Source organism: Protopterus annectens, chromosome 7.part1 (assembly GCF_019279795.1).
Source record: "Protopterus annectens isolate FY-2018-M chromosome 7.part1, PAN1.0, whole genome shotgun sequence".
Lineage (NCBI taxonomy): Eukaryota > Metazoa > Chordata > Ceratodontiformes > Protopteridae > Protopterus > Protopterus annectens.
Window position 1 is genome coordinate 173,357,664 of NC_056740.1, and position 21,946 is coordinate 173,379,609.

Here is a 21,946-nt window from a genome sequence, read left to right on the forward strand (position 1 = left end):
GCAGGCAACTGTAATGTAACACTACAGGCAGTACCGTTGCAGCTGCAAGCGTAAAACCACGGAAATAATCCATGGATAGGTCGCACAGACACACCCAATGACTTCACCGGGTATACAGCACAACAGTAATAAATGTGAATGCGCACAACACACAGCGCGATTTCCCAAACGCCGCACCGTAGGGTGTAAACAGACGGGAACTTTTAACATGTATATGCTGGGTGCCGCCGTGGCCGTGATGCATAGGTATGTGGCAGAGACAGACGGAGTTGCGGAGGGTGGTGCCGACAACTACCGTAGGCCTCACAGGAGAAGGAGAGTGTTCAGACCAAGGGTGACCTACCAGGGGCTGCGAGACCTGGAGATAGTAGAGCGCTACAGGGTGGACAGGGACACGTTACAGCAAATAGTGGAGCTGTGCCGGCCGCCTGAGAACAAGAGACAACAGAGGGGAGCCCATCCCAGTGGACACAAAGGTATGTGTGAGCTTGCAAATACTGGCTACAGGTACCTTTCAAAGGCCCACCGGGGACATAATGGGCATCTCACAGGCATCAGCATCCAGGGTACTACACCAGTTCCTGGATGCCATGTTACCACATGCCCATGAGCACATAAAGTTCCCCACATCTCAGGAGGAGTTGGCTAGCAATATGCGCCGCTTCCACCGTGTGGCACAATACCGGAGGTCCTGGGTGCGATAGACTGTACGCACATAGAAATCAAGTCACCACCTGGGGAGCAGGGTAGACGCTACATAAACCGCAAGGGATAACCCTCCATCAATTGCCAGGTCGTGTGCAATGCGCAGGGCATTATCATGGATGTGTGTGCTGGCAGCCCTGGAAGCTACCACGACTCCCATATCTGGCATGCCTCACAGCTGTATCAGGTATTCGCCAGTGGGGACATCACACAAGGTCACCTTGTGGGGATGCTGGCTACGCACTGGAGCCGTGGTTGATGACACCCATCAGAAATGCACACACACACATGCAAGAACGCCATAATGAGGCACACGCACAAACGAGAATAATCACAGAGCGTGTGTTCGGGATCTTGAAATCACGGTTCCGGTGCTTGGATACATCCGGTGGAGCCTTGCAGTACTCTCCAGGCACAAGTGCCCACATATTCATAGTATGTTGTATGCTACACAATATGATTCTGCGGAAACAGCTGCTGCAGGGACATAATGCCGGAGGGCCACCAAGCCCGCCACAACTGCCAGGGCAAGCACAGGCACAGGGCGTGCGGCGCCACGGACACACTGAGCCAGCCCCAGTAGGTAGACAGAGGCATACCCAATATGCCTACACCCTGGCAAAGAGGGAACGCATAGCACATACTTTGACAGTGTAGGCCCCATGGACTGACACCTCCTGACCTGCACACACAGTAAAATGGACGCCACACAAACATGTCCGCCCGTAATGTGTACCGTATGTGCGGACGTATGTGTGACTCCAACAAAGGCACCGGCCAAACACTGCACACCCAATAGCCAGCAGAGCATGGAACGCCAACACCTCAACGCACGCCGGTTCAACAGCACACGGCGTAGCCATATGCTGCCACTATCGCCGCAAGTCGACCACACATGTACGCATGTGCATACACAGATACGGAAATACATATCAGTACACATGTAGAAATATATGTACGCATACACAGATAGAAAGTACAACAGGGTAATATGGAACCCAGGGATGCAAGTTCACAGATAAGTAAGACGCGAAATCACCACATATTAAACATAGTGACCGACAACCCGATCATCCTGGAGGGTGGCAGGGCAGGTAACGCCAGCCATGGAAATGTTAACCTGCATCAATACATATCCGCGTGTCGGGATGGTCACCAGTCCACGGTACAGTAACGGGATATGTGTAGGGTCACCACCTGTCCCACGTTGTGAGGGACAGTCCACCTTTGGGCAGTTGTGTCCTGCAAAAACATTGACAAAATGGCAAATTTCCTGAGATTGTAGGACAAAACCATTTCCCATAATTACTTTATTAGTTGCAGAAAACAGTTATTTTGTAGAAGAAACATCTAAATATGATAATAAACAGAATAAGCAACTGTAATGCTACAGCTTTGTATTCCGTCAAAAAGTGAATCGCTGTCCTTTGTACTGGCCGTGGGTATGTGTTGGCATGCAAAATCTGACGTTTCTACTAAAATGTCCCACTTTGGCCATTTGAAAAGGTGGCAACCCTACATATGTGCGTGTCATATCCATAGGACATGAGTGCGGAGATACACGCCGCCACCCGCGATGCGCCAACGAGGTATTGTGTTCAACCGTCGGTGCGAAAGCGGAAAGCATACCAGTGAAGTGTACGACATTATGAGGAACGTACCTCATTTGGGGTGTAAAACAGTTCATGTTCCTCGCAGTTCCTCCAAGTTCCACATTGAAAATGTCTCTCAAACATCCATTGTTAGGAATGTATATAAATGACATCCTGGTAAATAGAATGTACTCATAGTAAGTTAGTAAAGGTTCTTCACTGTAAGTAAATCAGCATATCATAATCAACCTATGACCTACTTAGCTGAAGTTGTCACTATGCCATTACTATGTGTTCCACATTATGCCCATGTGTTTCACATTACTACTGTGTGTGTTCCCCACTCCGGAAATAGAAGGTTGACAGCCATGGCGGCAATATGTGTATGTGTGAGGTGAGGTTGTCGTGTGTTCCGCTGTGTGTGTGTAATGTGTGTGCCAGTGTAAACTGTGTATGAAGGTGACATGTCACAGGCGGAGTGTAATAACAGGCGTAGGCATACAGTACAGGAACCATAGGCGTATGTACAGCAGTACCCACAAAGTAGTACTGACATCTCCTCAGTGGCTATGCACGTGGCGACGTAAAATGATGCAAAGCGCAAATGTCCCAAAGTGTACCACAGGGCCATAGCAAACAGGAGATGCAAAGGACGCATGTACAAACCACGACCGTAGGTATGGCGGCCATAACGTCGACTCCACACGGTCCGTCGGCAACGTTACACAGCATCAGGCATGTACGGCGAAAATACGAATGTGCCATCCGGCACCGATCGTGAACACTTACGGTCCGGTAAATACCGCGGTGTGTTCCACGACCGTGACGTAAGCAAGCGGCACACGAATAGGAGGCTACCGGTAGCATACAGTCCGCCCCAAGTATAGGACCACAATCACCGTAACTATCAGCGACAAAATGCAAATGGATGGTAGGCACGGACGAACATCCGCAGATATATAACCGATGTGAAGGAGGAATACGTGCAGGAAGCACACATACAGGCGATACCGACAGCAGACGACATCAACAAAACAAACATTCCCGGAACAACAGACAGGTAACCCGCAGCTCCCCAAGCAGGGATGGAGCACACACACAAGCATATCTGGTATGTATAAATGCAAGACTCACACCCCGTACCCGTCACCCACATCCGCAGATATACCCCATTGCACATATCAAAGGGATAACAGCTAAAACCGTAGCAAACACATACAGGCAGTGAATGACAGCGGCATACCCACAACAAGCTCCTGGGAAACACTAGCAGCGGCTCATGCATCCATGCATTCGCTATGTACAGGAAAATAACAGCCATGTAACACATTTGAATGCACAACGCCATCGACAGACGCCGCCAGGACATGGGGACCCACATGTCGAACACAATACCATACCCAACACACACAATCCACGGCTAACACCACAGCGAAATGTACCCGACACCACACATAGCGGATGCAGTCACACAAACATGATACAATACATACCATCCTCACGAAGGTATTGCAAATAACCAACGGCCACACGAGGAAAGAACCATGGCCTAGTGCCGACGCCGTAGTAACGAAAGGAAGGGGGATCACCGCTGATATGCGCATAAGTACACACCAAGGAACAGCTATTGGCCTGATTAACCCACATGCATCAGGCGACGACGAATATAAGGAAGACTCCCTGGATATTCAAACCGTATGTTCATACCGAACTCATACAAACTAGAGAAAGAGAAACAAGGGAATACAGACGAACTCAGAACAAAAGGCCGGAAAGGTATGTCGAACCCACGACATGTACTGGTGTGTAACGCACGATACGTATGACGAATCTGTACAGTATGTGAACAGTGTGTGTAGGTAAAGATACCTGTCCATCAGGCAGAGAGAGGCGAAGGTTGGATATGTAATGCTAAAACGCGCAGCATACCAACAACTGTGGACAACGTGTGCACAGCAGTGGGACAACATGTAAACACCCGGGATAACCCCAGGGCCGGCTTGCCACCCTTTCAAAAGGCCAAAGTGGGAAATCGGGACACACTTCAGATGTTACAGGTGGACACATACCCATGGTCAGTACAAAGGTTAGAACTCTACTCTCTTGCATAAAGACAAGTGTAGTCTTGTAGCAGTTCAGTTGCTTATTGTGTGTCTTGTAACAGTTAGGAATGTACATACATAAATAAGTATGTTATGCAACTCTTACATAAGAATGGGATATAGTGATGTCCCACAATCTCAGGACATTTGCCATTTGTGATAAATTTTGTCAGGACACAACTGCCCAAGGAGGGACTGTCCCTTGCAAAGTGGCACAGGTGGTAACCCTACCCCAGGTCTGCCATAGGGGTTGCAAACACAGAACAATGCCACCACCCACGCCGATGCTGGCAGTGGATATCCAACACTGAAGTGCCACAGCAGGATAGGACATTTATGTATAGTGTCACAGCACACATGTGCATGGGCATATACCGTCGATGTCATACGGAATGTGCGCACGACGTGCACCTATCCCACGCAGTAGGGGCGACTATGTCAATTATGTGTAATGCAAAGCTGGCATGATGGATATGTTCACAAATCATAGACAGTATCACAGGCATAGCATGCATGATGGAGCGATGGGCTAATGTTATATACATACACAAGATATGTATGGCCTGCACATATGGGACAATGTAGTAGCAGAATAGGTACCGAAATGGAGGTAACAGCAAGTGACCATGTCCAAACGTTCCATAGCAGGTGCAATGTGTGCCACAATGATGTCCAGCAGGGCCGTGTGTAAACACATGTGCAATGTACACAGTACTGACACCCCCATGGTAGTGTCCACTGAACGGCAGAACTGGATGTCAACTGTCATGTCTATACAGTACGTCCGCTGTGGTGGTACCATGGGTCTGTGTCACCCTACCAGCAAGGCAGCTATCACATGACTAGTGACACAGTGTGCCCCTGTGGGATGTGCACAGGACCTATGTCCCACAGCATGGTGTGTGTCCAGTCTGTGGATGTCACACAGACGCCGGGCTGAGCAATGTGGCATGTGTGCACACATGCAGGACTGCTCCTCCCCCCCTGCCCACAGCAAACGCCATGTAGGAGTACTACATGCATCAGTACTGTGGAGAACATGGCCCATGGCAGAGTACATTACACCCCTGTGTTAGTGGCATGCAGGTGAGCACAGATGTGTTACATGACTGTCATTTGCATATGTAAACTGTCGGAGCTGGGTAGAGAGCACAGCATGACTATACTGAGACATGTAACGTTGTATCCATTGTGTAAGGTACACCACACATGTGTTATTGTAACACGGCCTGCGTGTACATGTGTGTATGGCACAGGTACAAGGGCACCCAAGGTATCAGCTAGACATACGGTCCAGAAATGTGTAGTCCTGCACATGTGTACCCACGCTATGGTGTAATATGGCAACCACAGCACCATGTGGGCCATGTGTGTGTACATCAACCATGTACAACGTGATATGCCTGTATAGGGACAGTATCCATGTGATACACACCGCATGACTGTCAGTATGCAAAGGTGATGTGTATGCACTATGTGTGATGTAACTGATGCAATGATATCTACATGATATATCTGCCACACTGACACCTGTATGGGTGTCAGCAACATGAGTAGGATGAGCTAGAATGCTGCCAGGTATGTAGAAGTGGTATATGTAGGCATGTACAGTACTGTGTGACAGCAGGTAGTGTGTATGCAAATACTGAGCATGAGGGGCCACATGTCTGAGGAACGTGCAATGCCACACGTCCCTGAAATGTTGTAGTCAGCATGATATGCCTGCACCACTGTGTGAACTGTACAGAAGGCACATGGCGTAACATGCCGATACATAGGGTACGATGTGATGCTGGATGTGTACACTGTCAATAGCATAAAGTGGAATGGTGCTGAAGGGCAAAGAGCGGATCATGTCTGATGTGATACCCTCTGTACCACCCCAACCACCCATGCAATAATATGACAGGTGGCCAGCATGGGATGTAGTGTGCTGTGGCACACAGAAGCCCAACAAGGGTGCCAGGAAAGGCATGCAGGTAGTCAATGAGTGTGTGAAGCATGTATGTCAAGATGTGGCCCAGTGCCATACTGAATGGCCCAGTCATGGGTGTAGAGATGCAGCCCCATACGTGCAATGCAGTACCATCCATGTGTAGTGTGATAGATGTGGTAGTGTGGTGGTCAGGGTGCACAACGTACATGAATGGGCTAGCAGTCACTGACGTGTGCTGCTGCAGAGACATGTAACAGCCAGGTTGGCGGGATACAACAACTACCGCGGTTGGAGGTGACATTGGGACTGTGTTCCCAGACATAACATGTGCATGCCAGTACTATGTATGTGTCCACAGGGTTAATACAATGTCCAGCCAAGGATTGGAACCCTGTAGTGAGTGAGAGTGTGTATTGTTGGTAGGTACCCCATTGGCAGGCAGGATGCCAGCAACATCTGTGTCGCCAATGCCTGCATGACCGTGGTATGCTGCATTGAATGTGGATGTAGTCAAACAGCAGAGACATACCACCACACTGCGTGAGGGCCCACACTGCAATGTCTGGCAGTCATGTGTAGGTAGCTAGCTGTGGAGTATGTCATGCACCAGCAGGACACACCATGACTGTCAAGTGACACACAACACACAGGTGAACAAAACTACCGTGCAACAGCCTGCACATGTGCCCATACAGCACGTGTGCATGGAACAGGAATACCACTGTGGCGTCTGTGAAAAGGCCAGCACCACCATGTCTCAGTGTGGAATAGCATGGTCCCTACCAGTGTGTAAATGTAGCAGAAGTGCACTGTGATCACTGTTGGCATAGGCACATAGACTGTCCATCGGATGGGGTGCCATGCCCTCAACTACCTCTGTCAGTGGATGTCAGTAATACCGGCTGTAGTGTGTATGTACCATGCATGCTGCTATGGTTGTGTGCTTAGGGTGTGGCTAGCAGGGATGGTAAGCATGGATGTTCAGCAAACAGAGGGGGGAGGTGTGTAGGCCTAGCATACAGACACATGGAGGTTTGGTGCATGCTGAGGGTAGTGTAGGTATGGTATGTGTCGTGTAATGTGTCACCCAGCTATGCGCACTGCATGGCCAAGCATGTGTGGGTACGTGGGAGTCCATACTAGGGAAGGTCGTGTTGCTGGCAATACATAGCAGTAGCAACTGTCACAGGTGCAATGTACAGCATGCCAACCCGACTGGCATGTAACCTGTGGTGTACAGTGTCTGCACTGTCGCGTGTCACAATGTGCGTAGTGGCCACAAACATGGGTATCTGAACATGGACTACCTATGATGCAATGTGTCATGGGAAAATACAGTATGTGTGTAAATCACGGTGTGGTGTGGGAACCACCCACCTGTGTGTGTTGCAGTCCAGGTATGTGACTGGGAGGTATGATCTGTGTACAATGTGGACTGGCAGGTGTGCCGTGTAGGGCATGGAGGCAGGTCCCAGGCACCATAGATAAATGACATGTGTGCTGTACTGTGTGTGCAGTGCTAGTGTACAGCACAGTGGAGGGTGTAAGCATTGTCACACATCACTGCATGCTGTGCCTACCTGTGACAGCCCTGCCAGAGACAGACATGTGACACCGCTGCACAGGCAGCATAGCATGAGAAGATGTACATGTGGGCTGCACACCTTAGCCAGATGTCCACACGTCATGTGTGCCACGGTAGTGTGGTTCAACACGACTATCAGACTGGACAAACAGCACATGCCTGCATAACAACAGTATGACCATAGTCAACAGTCCCAGTGACAGAGTAGGCCAATGTAGACTATCCCTGCATGCAGACCAGTGGCTACTGGACACCTGGCTAGACACACACCTGGACGGTTAATTCACCATTGAGCCATCACATGTCCACGTCCATGTGGGCCGTACAATGTCATCACAGGGTGGTCACAATAGCAGGTGGCAAGGCAGACACGGTGTACCAGGTGATGTGTCATGTGTGCATATGTTGAGTAGCACAGCCGTTCACATGTCTGCAACATACTGGTGCACGATGTATACTGTTACATGATGAATGGAACTGCACTGTCACCCACTACAGGGCCAGCTGGCACAGGTGTGGTGTGACTGGTGTAACCCATGTTTGCACAGGATACACACTGCTGTTGTAGGCAGCCATGCTGGTGGCCACCAGTGATATATGCAGTGGTCATACAAACATACCGAACACAGTGTTCAGGCAGGAATGTCAATTGTCGTGGACGATGTGCTGCTATGTGAATGTGGGTGTTTGTTGTGAATGTCACACATCCAGAAGACACCATCTGGTGCAGTCATGGTTGTCAACACCGGTACACACATCCACAGCAGTCAGAACCCAGTCCGAGACAATGTGTGTCAGTCACCCTTGTACCGTGTGACATATGTGCACATGGCGGAACACCTCCCACTGTCATCTAAGCTGGCTACATGATGGCTGGAATGTGCTGTAGAAATGTACAATGCTGGTAGCCCAATGAAGTACCTGGAATCAGACACAGTACACTATGTCAGCCATGTAAACCATGCACAACAATGACTGCCCAACAGACACAAACAATGCATTGACACATGGAACATGTGCTCATGACAACCCCACTGAGGTATGTTGCACATATAGATGTACAATTGTCATCTATGGCCATAGCATGGATGCAGACACACATACTCCACAGGTAGTACCATGTGATGTAGGTAGGGGGCATTGCTTGTGTATATGTCACAGTAGATGTACACAGACATGTCCTGCATAGCCGTCATGTAGGGGTAGCTGTGGTATGTCACTACTGGACATGCCCATACAGATTACCATGTCCCGCAGGAGATGTGTTAGGTGTGTACCACATGTGACATGCTGACAACAATCTGCGATGTGTATGGCTGCCGGTGTACCTGTGTGACAATGTCTGTGATGGGTGCAAAGGCACATAGTATCGTATTGTATGCACACAAGCCCCACATAGCTGCATAGCCTGAACATACAGTACAAGGAGTGTGTGGGATGATAGCAACCCACAGGTGGAGATGGGTATGGACGGCGGCCCACAACCACATGTGTGTGTACGGTGTTCACATCCATGACACATGAGCATCTGAGAGGCTAGCGTCACAGTTGTACAGGGTCGCATGTACATATGTTCAGCAACATCCCTGTATGTCCCACCACTGGCCTGTGGACCAATGGACAACAACCAAATGTGCAGGTATGAGATGTGCACAGCACATCACAGATGCCTACCGTAGAACAGGCCTACCATGTAGACATGTGCACAGTAGGTCTGCGCCACCTGCAGTCAAACACGTTAGGTGCCAAATCACACCAATAGTCCGGCCAATGACACAGATGGGCGTGCATGCCTCTGTGTATGTATGTCTGTGAATGGCTCCGGCATACCAATATAGCCGTGTCACCATTGTGAACAACAATATGAATGGGTTGTATGTGTGAGGGGTGCATCATATGTGTATGGTCAGATCGACGATACCATCACTGGGCCTGCTATGTGAACATCCATGTCCCCATACATGGATACCTCTGCTGAGGCCAACACCACATTCACACAGGAGGGATGGCGGTGTGTAGTGCAGCAGCAGAGATGTGGGTGGCAGCGGACAATGTATGTACACATATGTGTTACCCACATCAGTCCAGGCAGATATCCATGTGCATGGGATAGCGTGTGTGTACACATACAGCACTGTGTCGATCAACATCCCAGCACATAGCACCTGCCAGGGCTACAGTGTATGCATGGATGTGTGATACCTGCATGCACCACACACACCCTCAACAAGCAGCGTACAGCATACCTCGCTGGAGGACAGTGTCCACACCATGGTGATAAACATGTTGAATGTCCATATTCACACAGCTATGACAAAAGCAATGGACAGCCACCCTGCCAATACCGTCAGCCCCTGGGTGGGTCACACCCATTGCCATGTATGTGGCATACCCTGCCATATCATGCAGAGATGACCAGCAAGGCTGCATGAGCTATCACAGTCCCACATGGTGCAATGGACAAAAGGCACTCTCACTATCAACCATACACAGTAGTAATGTGGTGGCGATGCACCCTGTCATGTTACAGGTGCTGTGTGATGCTCTGCACAATGTGTGCGTGTACATGCTATGCATGGCCTTTCCTGCTAATGTGTCATGGTTACACATTGCTCCATGTCTATCACATACGTAACACAGGTGAGCTGGGGCAAGTTGTCCAGCACTGGTACAGTGCTGTGTGGAAGTACATGGCACAACACATGCATGTGCAGGTGTCCATGTGTATGTGTACAGTGCCGCTGCTGACGTTCACAATGGACACAGACGTGATGTGTACTGACATATACACAGCGTACAGGTGAACAGTAGCACAGATGTCACATGGGGACATATGCCAACTGATATGGACATAGGTGCAGCCAGGTACACATGTCCATGGCAGGCTAACATCTAAATGGTGCGTGCACAGTGTGATGGGGTGGCACACAGATATGATGTGACACCCAGTGCTCAATGGTGAAGCCACAACATCGGCTGTGTCACCGCCACGACGCCCTTCACAGATCACTGTGCAGATGTCGTACATGTCATAGCAATGTATTTCCAACAGTATGCCAGCACAGCAGTGTGAATGTGACCTGCCACCATCATTATGTCTTCCAGATAATGCCACGTTCCCAGCTTCCACCATTTAGCCGACAGGAGGAGGAGGTCATCATACCATACCTCCAGAGTAACTACAACGCCCTGTTTAGCCATGTGCCACAGCAGGCACAAGAACGGCAGGAGATGTGGGAGGAGTTGTGCAGGAGGGTGAACAGCGTGGGCGGAACCAACCACAGCTACCAACAAATCCGCAGGCACTGCACAGACCTGATCCGGCATGCAAGACAGCGTGCCGCTGCAATCGCCAGGCAACAACGTGGGACAGGTGGTGGGCCACCAACACAGCCCCCACTCACAGCTACGGAGGAGCTCCTGGCCAGTCTGGGGACACCCACGGAACAACACGCAGAACCACTTGCGTCCATCGTGGAGGTGGGTGTCTCCCGAGCTATGAGCCTGGAGCCGCATGGTAAGTCAGTGTTGCATGTTTGTATGATAGGCGTCGTGGGTGTGGGTGTCATAGTACAACACATGATATAGCAATACATGCCAGGTATATGGCCACACAAGATGCAAACCATTGTATGCTATGTTGTGTTAGCAGACATGTGCATAGCACATGCAACCACACACATGCATGATGTGTCATGCACAGTGCTGACCGTGGAGATAGTAATGGCTAATGTGTATACCTTTGTGTAATGCCTTTACAGGTACGTCTGGCGTGTCGCAAGGACAAGGGTCTGTTGCAGGTAAGTCTGTTGCCAGTCAAACGCATGTTCTGCTGTATTGATATTCCCCATGTGTCTAGGCATGACATGCTCACCTGTGTGTGACCCCGTCACGGTATACAGCTCGCACCACCCGACATACACACCACCCATGTACAGTAGATACACCCGTTACCGTAGAGTGGTATGACACCACACAACCAATTGGTGTGTTACGTGCATTCAGCTATGCATACAATGGTGTAGGTGTTACACAATGGCTGCATGTGTAGTATGCATTGGTATGCCAGTGCAGTATGGACACAGTACCACAGAGTGAGCTGTGATCTGGCCAGAGCACAGGTGTTACCAATGTGACCCATGCCCCTGCATCGGTGCACGTTGTGACATGGCGCATGCCATGTCCCATGCACGTGGATGTCTGGCTGCAGCATTGTCACACCATGATATGACCTATGCACAACATAGCAGACATACACACTGTCAGCATATCCGTAGTGAATGTGACACGTCACACTAGTATGGGTGTATGTCACATGGGCCACCACAGGGCCGTGTGCACAATGTCTACCACACACAATTGTCAATGAGTCAGACAGACAAGGCCATGGTTGATACCTACAGGCATGTTGCCACACAGCACATCCACAGTGGGTACTCACCATTGCACCCTGTACACACATAGTGGGTTCATCAATGTAGTGGACCCCCTGGACATCTGATGTAGTACACCAGTGACATGAAATTCCTCTCCACAGCTACTACAGGTGCCTCCAATGTCCACCATATATGTGCTGCTGAGCAGCTGAACTGACTTACAGACATGGCAATGTAATGCGTCCAGGTCACGCATCGCACAGACACATAGCTGTGTCCTGCTACTGTGCAGTGGCACAGAGCCCGCACCACACCGTACAGCTATGCACACAGCTCACAGCAAGCACCTGCACAGACATCACTGTTACACATACATTGTATCTGTACACTGTACACATAGCACTGCACCATGACAGCCATCGTGATGTGGTGCATGTGGTGGGACACCATCTTCACATGTCCACATGATACCGCACATGTTTGCGGTGTACATTACATAGTGTTGGCAGCCATGTGTACTCTCAACGTGCCCGCGGCCACACTGTGTATCACGCTGATGCATGCAAACTACCATGAATGTGTGTACTGCATGCCTACTAAATGACACCTGCCTGTTGTACTGTCTCCACCAGGGCAGTGTACATACTGCCACTATGAATGTCTGGTCTGCATTCACTGGTCTGTGTTGTGTGAATGCTGCATGCCACCTGCATTATCACATGCATGCTGTGTGTGTGTGTGTGTGTGTGTGTGTGTGTGTGTGTGTGTGTGTGTGTGTGTGTGTGTGTGTGTGTGTGTGTGTCTGTATTGTAACCGATGGTATGTCTTTGTATTGACAGGTGCTGTAGGTGCGTTCCCCTCCTGCGGTCAATCTGATGCTAGTGTCCCCACAGATACTAGTGGTGATGAGCATGTGCATGAGGCACAGGCAGGGTCGTCACAGGCAGAGTCTGTGCCACTGGAGAACATCACACATCGTCCCTTTCATCCCTGCACAGGGTTCAGATGCCGGCACATACCCCAACACCGTTGCCCATAGATGACGGTCAGGCAGCGTCTGTTGTCCCGAGCAGGAATGTGTGGTGGCTGCAGAAGGTGTGGGTACACACGATGTTGCCAGTGTAAGGACTGGTGCAGTGCCACGCAGGCATGTGGCAGGTGCTGCCCGTGGGGAGCACCGCTAGACATACACCTGCCGTACAGGGTGCAGCAGCTGGTATAACCAGACGCATGTTCCAGACTGTAATGGCGGCGCAGGCACGTGCCGAACGGCAGAACCAGGACGGGCAGAGGCTGCAGAGGTCCGCAATCCGTACCTAAATGACAGCATCCAGGCATTGGCGAATGCACAACAGCATCTTGCCGATGTTCTGGATAGGAGATTGGGCGATATGGCTGGTCTCATCGACCGAGGCTTGGCCATCCTTGAGCGTCGCAGTCCGTGCAGGAACACCAGGTAGGGGTGAGGCATAGGGCACGTGGGCGTGTGCCAGCAACACCACCTGCTGCAGGTCAGCGTGTGCGTGCCACCTCCCATGCCCACACAGACAGTGATGGTAGCAGTAGCACTGCAGCTGCTACTACACCATCCACACCAGGACAGAGCAGGCCACGTGGGCGTGGCCCTGGACGGCCCGTCGTGGGCACGTTTCCAGCGGACATGTGACATCGGAGAGTGGACAGTCTGTACCTCCACCCGGTCGTGCCTGTGCGACCCCAGGCAGGCGCTGGTCGCCGCCCCCGGCAGACACAGTGAGCCGTAACACCTGCACTGTACAGTCAGGGGCTGCCAAGCATACCCCGTGTAGGCATCACAGATGACTGAACTGTGTACACACACACCCACACACAGCAGACACAACTGTAGGGCTCCACCACACCCACATGCAATCTACATAGTCATGCCCACTCAATGCACTGGCCCTTACACACACACATGATGTCATCCATTGGTACAGCCCATGCCTGTGGCACACATATCACCCTGTGCATATGATTAAGTCTCTGCTGCATAACTGTGAGCCACACCATCAATGCACGGTTAAGCTAACATATTATGATGCACAGGGTGGACACGATAGTGAGAGGTGTATGTGATACCTGTGTACGCATAGTACGTGCTGTGTATGTTGTGGTGTGTGTGTATGGCTGGTGACAGGTGTGTATGTGATGTGTGTTGTGCACGGACATCATGCAGCAGACATACCATGCAGGACAGGTGCAGCATTCATTGATATGTGTACACAGTATGTGTGGTGGTTACATGTGTAGCACCATGTCGGTGCAGTTAACCCGTATGATACTGATGGTGTACTTGCACGTGCCTACTGGGAGCACTGTAATTAGTTCCCCATGTGTAGTCGTGGGGTACCCACAGGCATGTCTGGCAAAATCAGCATAGCACAGTTACCCACATCCGGCATGGACCCCTACATAGGTACATAGGCACACATGAACGTGACAGGATATGTGCCCTACGACATGTGTGGACCTAGCATGACTGTGTGTGGCATCTAACACCCCTCAGGATGGGGATGCCATATCCATCAGTCCCCAGTCCCTGGTCTAGCAGTGACACACAGAGGTTGACTGGCGCATAACTATCGTCACACATCCACACGTCATTAGCAGTCCTGGACAAAGGCAGTCAGGGCCTTTCCTTCACATGGCCTGGCACTCCTCCCCGTGTTGTAGGGTGTGTCTGGCTGTTACCCTGTTCCCCCAGCACGTCCCACTCATCTTTGAGTTGAGGTGTCTGACAGTCGCTTCTGTGCCCGTGTTTGCATGGGGCCTGGGAGGTGGAATGTGCCCATGTCACCCAGGTCAGACATGGCCGTGTATGTCAGGCACAGATCACCACGGAGCAGCTGTGCTGTGAAGATCCACAGCCGGTGTCCCCTTGGCCGTGCACCTTGTGACACATGTCCTAGCACCGTCATCCCCGTCTTGTGGAACGTTTGCGGTCCTTCCGAGTGCTGCAGGCGTCAGGTTAGCTACAGGCCACATGTGCCATTGTACGCAGTCATTGCACTGGTGTGTGATGTGTACAGGGGTACAATGAACACCCCTGATGTGGTTGCCATTCCATCCAGACCAGGAGGCCACAATGGAATGTCTTCACACCCACATTGCCATTGTGTGTGTTGACAGAGGTTGCCGACAGGTGTGGTAGCCATTTCCTGAACATGTCCACCATCTTTAATGGCGTACCACCTACATGTGACATTGGGACGAACATGTTCTTCACACTGGGTAGGGCTGCACCTTCTCTGGCATTTGGTAGCAGGCCATGGCTCTGGCACCAGTCATCCATGTCTATGGCGCCCTAGGTGGATGTTCGTGTAACATGGGGTGTTGGGTATGTTGGCGGTGCGTAGTCATCTGCATACCTTGTCTGCTACAATCCCCTATGATTGCATGCACATTGGAAGGTCGGATGCCATATGGCAGGAGGCACAGGAGTGAGCCCTGTGGGCCTCCACTGGGTCCAGATATGAGTGTGACAAGGCACCTTGAGCACCAACCCTGTGTGGTGTGACCTCCAACCTGTGTGAGAAGCATCGGGTGACATATGTCCCCACATGTATGCTGGCGAGCCTTTCCATGGGTCCCATGTGTAGTGTGCTCTGAACGCTCCCACCAGGTCATGGTACTGTGTGCAAACCCACGTATCCCCATCAATGGCCTTGGTGAACACTCCAGACTGGACGAGCAGGTTCGGGAGGCAGGATCCGCCCTTGACTATGTAGTTGTGGGTATGTTCCGGTATTGGCTGTACACCGCTATCTGTAACCATGACCACCTGTATGGACCTCCACACAGCTTTGCAGACAACACTTGTCAAGCGTATAGGGTGTGGCTGTTGACAGTCCATAGGAGCACTACCCTGGCATAGTGGGACCACAGATGCCATATGGCATCCATTGGGGACATAGCCCATAGTAAGGCTAACATGACACAGTGGCCGCATGTGTGGGCCGAGGGCCTCAAAGAGGATGGGTAGCACACAGCCAGGGAAACCATCGGTGCCCATTGCTGACGTGTCAAACGCCATACAGATATGGGATCACTCCAGGCCATATGACATGTTTGGGAGGATACACTCTGGTGGGATGGATATGTTCCCTGTTGGGGGGGGGATGTATGCATGGAACATGTCCTGTGGTATGCAGACAATGTCTGTGGGTGCAGTGACTGTTGTACCATTCTGGACCATTTCCAGGCAAGTCTGTGTGCCCCCAACCATGTCCTTACCACAGTTAGGGAAGGCCCTGTGGTTGTCTCATGTGCCCTCTGCAGTACCACTCCCACGAGCGGACCTGGATGATGGTATGTGGGGCCGTATGGTGACGCCGGTATGAATGGGTGATGGTTTGCCTGGTACTGTCATTGCCCTGCCATGTAGTAGCTCCGACTGTTGATGTACAGGTAGTCAGTGGCTGCGGTCCACCACACCATGTGCCTACCTGTGGTGGACAAGGTCCTGATGTCATCATGTTTGCCTGTTGCAGACATGCATGTGGGTGGTCGGGGAAGGCATTCGTTAGGCGTTTGCGGTTCTGGCCTCTGTTCAACATTGGCATGGAGGACTTGTAGGGTACCACACCGGTCATATGATGTGTGTGTTTTTCTGTGGAGAGGTCATCACTGAGGTCCCCCATGCTGGTGTTGGTTACAGTGAGTGGATGACCAGTGGATCCACTATACGGTCTTGCATCACCATTGAGGGCTGTACATCCTGTGTGGGGCATATCCTCACCATGCGTGATGGGCAGAACTGTCAGACATCCCTCTGGTATGTATGGTGCATGGCTGTTTAACAGTGGCCAGGTGTGTGAACACCTGGGACTGCTGGCGTACTGTGTTGTGCCATGGGTAATGTTCCCAGGCTATGTATGGGTGGTTCATGTCACCCAATACGGTGCTGTTGTGAGAGCATGCCCACTCACCAGTGTCCTCAGGACATCTGTGAAGGTATCCTGTGTTTGGGAGGGTTGTCTGTAGCATGCAACAAACTGTAGGCCAGTCCTACACATGGTTAATTGCACCTAAATATTCCCCGCAGCAACAACAACGTCTGTGGCATGACCGGGTTACTGTTGTGTGGCCGGACACACAGGATGGTCCGCATTCCGCCACCCATGCCGTCGCACCATGTGTATGCATGTCTGATCTGTGCCGACTCTAAGTGTCTGAGCATGCCCAGTAGGCAGCTGTGTAGATAGACACACAGCACAGTGCACACCGCGCCGTCTGCAGTTATACCCGGTGCATGCCTGTATCCCCTACGCCACGTCTGTGGCATGGCCAGGTTTCTGTTGTGTGGCTGGACACACGACGGTCGACATTACGCCACCCATGCCGTCGCAACATGTGTATGCATGTCTGCCCTGTGCCGAGTCTAAGTGTCTGAGCATGCCCAGTATGCAGTGATGTACTGATCAGTAGTTACTTGTTATTCTCGACTGCAGCACTAACGTGTTAGTGTACGGCGACCTTGGGATGGTAACAGACTGCGTGACTGCGCACTCTGTCCGAACACCCGATCGGGCGCATTGCCTCTGCAAATGATACCACTCACGTAGGGGTATGCCTCCTGACAGCGCTCTGCTCAGTAAACTCGGTAGCGTTCTGTAAATGCTTCATACTGTAGTGTGTTCATGTAGATAGGCGTAGGTTCGTCCCCCGTCCCTTCCGTGTGTGTGTGTGTGTGTGTGTGTGTGTGTGTGTGTGTGTGTGTGTGTGTGTCTGTGTGTGTGTGTGTTTCCAGCTGCCTCTGCGACTGATTATGCTTTTAGACGCTCCGCAACACATGCCTTGGCTATTGCCAACTATTGTCTTGCGGGTGACGTCAGCAGCCTACAAGTATGCCTGTGACAGCGCTCTGTTCAGCAAACTCGGTAGCGCGTTCTGTAAATGCTTCATACAGTAGTGTGTTCATGTAGATAGTCGTAGGTTCGTTCCCCGTCCCTTCCGTGTGTGTGTGTGTGTGTGTGTGTGTTTCCAGCTGCGTCTGCGACTGATTATGCTTTTAGACGCTCCGCAACACATGCCTTGGCTATTGCCAACTATTGTCTTGCGGCTGACGTCAGCAGCCTACAAGTATGCCTGTGACAGCGCTCTGTTTAGCAAACTCGGTAGCGTTCTGTAAATGCTTCATACAGTAGTGTGTTCATGTAGATAGTCGTAGGTTCGTTCCCCGTCCCTTCCGTGTGTGTGTGTGTCTCTGTGTGTGTGTGTTTCCAGCTGCGTCTGCGACTGATTATGCTTTTAGACGCTCCGCAACACATGCCTTGGCTATTGCCAACTATTGTCTTGCGGCTGACGTCAGCAGCCTACAAGTATGCCTGTGACAGCGCTCTGTTTAGCAAACTCGGTAGCGCGTTCTGTAAATGCTTCATACAGTAGTGTGTATCATGTAGATAGTCGTAGGTTCGTCCCCCGTCCCTTCCATGTGTGTGTGTCTCTGTGTGTGTGTTTCCAGCTGCCTCTGCGACTGATTATGCTTTTAGACGCTCCGCAACACATGCCTTGGCTATTGCCAACTATTGTCTTGTGGGTGACGTCAGCAGCCTACAAGTATGCCTGTGACAGCGCTCTGTTTAGCAAACTCGGTAGCGCATTCTGTAAATGCTTCATACAGTAGTGTGTTCATGTAGATAGTCGTAGGTTCGTCCCCGTCCCTTCCGTGTGTGTGTGTGTGTTTCCAGCTGCCTCTGCGACTGATTATGCTTTTAGACGCTCCGCAACACATGCCTTGGCTATTGCCAACTATTGTCTTGCGGGTGACGTCAGCAGCCTACAAGTATGCCTGTGACAGCGCTCTGTTTAGCAAACTCGGTAGCTGGTTCTGTAAATGCTTCATACAGTAGTGTGTTCATGTAGATAGTCGTAGGTTCGTCCCCCGTCCCTTCCGTGTGTGTGTGTGTGTGTGTGTTTCCAGCTGCCTCTGCGACTGATTATGCTTTTAGATGCTCCGCAACACATGCCTTGGCTATTGCCAACTATTGTCTTGCGGGTGACGTCAGCAGCCTACAAGTATGCCTGTGACAGCGCTCTGTTTAGCAAACTCGGTAGCGCGTTCTGTAAATGCTTCATACAGTAGTGTGTTCATGTAGATAGTCGTAGGTTCGTCCCCGTCCCTTCCGTGTGTGTGTGTGTGTGTGTGTTTCCAGCTGCCTCTGCGACTGATTATGCTTTTAGACGCTCCGCAACACATGCCTTGGCTATTTCCAAATATTGTCTTGCGGGTGGCGTCAGCAGCCTACATGTATGCCTCTGACAGCGCTCACGTCAGTTAACCCGGTAGCGTTGTGTAAATGATTCATACTGTACTGAGTTCATGTAAATAGGCGTAGGTTCATCTCCCGTCCCTTCCGTGTGTGTGTGTGTTTCCGTTGCTTTCGACCATACAACTGAATAAGCAAATTGTTAAAGTGTTCACAATCAACAGTGTGATATTTAAAATCATGTTAAGACTCACATTGTTGTTTGTGAACATTCTTAGACATAGCATATTTCCTGCACACGTTGTGGAAACAACGAAAACGTTGCATGTTTTAATGAACTGTTCAAATGTTACGAAGACTTGTGTTGTGTCGAACTACGGGGACTATTCTTGCTGCAGGTTTCGGTATTGTTTGTGTTTCATAGTACAATATCATGTAATACGTGTGTTCATAGTATGCTTTCTGTGATGTTGACATGTGTGTGTTTCGTTAGCAGTGCGTCTCTGCTTTCTATGCTGTGGCTACATCTCCATTGCTCGCATAGAAAGTGACAAATGGAAGTGTAAGGGTGGACATTTAAAGCCTGGATACTTCCATGTTATGTGTAAGTCTCACGGGTCCAACGGGTGATAGCGCATACATGTCTATGAAGTACTTTTGGATACCATATGCGACCTGTCGTGGACGAAATGTTTATGTTGACTGTTCCATCTACCTATGTGTGACATGGTTTGTGGCCATAGGGTGCCAGCAAGTCTTCCCTGTTCATTGGGTGTTTGCCATGGTGTATTGACATCAATCCTATTAATTCACCGAAGGATGTCTTTCTTTGGTGTCAACGCCATAGTTTGACCATCCTATGTCATTCCCAGCAGACGTGGAGATTGTGCCATTGGTATCTTTACACAGGTGACCCATCTGTTCCACTGTATGGAAGCGTGTGATCCCCATAGATGTGCTGGCACATGGAGTGTTGTGTACGCCGGTATCTGCCCAGCGGTCTTTCTTTGAATGGGGAGTGTGTACTGTACACCGTATCTGTATTCCCTGGGTTATGCCTTGCAACAGCTGTGGGATTCCCCCAGGTTTGCAGCTATGGGTGCCATCTTGGCCGTACGTTTGTCCATCCATGGGAACTGCCTACTGGACACTAGTATCGGGCTGTCAACATTTCACAGCTGCATTCTCCATTTCCGGTGGATGATCGGTATTAGTATTGCGGAGTAACGCATATGCCATGGCCACGTCACGCTGCAGGCGGGACGATGAATCATCTGCCAATCCACACCGACACCCATATTTGCATACCCACGATCCCATGTCTGCAACCGTCGACAGTACCCCTTGCACACCCTTCATGTGTGCGGAAATGGGATGTGGAAGTACGTGTATGGATGCAGCAGCCTGGGGAGTCCTATTCATATGTCCTGCATTTCATGGACGGCTGTCATCACCCTTGAAGACACCTGTGGTGCATATATCTACCTGTGCCGTAGTCACGGCTGTCACCTCTTCCGGTTCACACTATGTTGCTCACACTCACTTAAGGAGTAATTTTTGGGTCCTGCAATGGACACCGATGTGCATATGTAAAGTTTAGGACATGTTGGACTGTGTCCATTCGGCCAGTGGGTTTGACTGCCGCCGTATGTTCCCCATTCCCGGATGTCTGTCCGCCTACCCATATTATGTAGTGCACGTAACCCGTGTCCTTCCACAATTTACCCATAGGGTGTTACTGTAGTCCTGCAGGTTGGCAACTGCTTTACATAATCCTCACAGGTACCATTGTGAACTATCCGCCACTGTATTGTCAGTATAACACAGCCGGTACATGTAGAACCTATTTATTCATGACAGTATGTCGGTTATGTGTGTGAACTCCATATTTTAGCGATAGTATGACCTTCCTAGTTGACGTTGTTGGTGTGCCATTAATATGTGTTCCACAGGTCGCAGGTATGTTCCGCAGAGTGGAGGCGGGTGATCCCCACATACTGGATAGCACCTTCGCTGCTGTGTACGCTGGGATTCGCATGGCAGGATGGATGTCTACGGGTGTATGTACTGCTGTTTCCATCTTTATGTCCTGTGTCATGCCCTACTACGGCTGTGTGATTCCACCAGGCTTGCTATTATGGGTGCCATCTTGTCCGTCGTTTGTCCATCCTTGGGAAATGCCTACTGGACACTGATGTAGGGCTGAACACATTTCACACATGCCTTTAGCATTACCCTATGGATGCTTTGCATCCTTACTGGGGACTAAGGCACGTCCTGTACCCGCAGCCCTCCCACGGGCGGGACAACGGATTATCAGCCAAACAACACCGAGCCCCATTTTGCATACCCAGGATACCAGGGCTGCAACCCCCACGCGCATGACACATCCTTCATGTGTGCGGAACTGGGATATGGGCG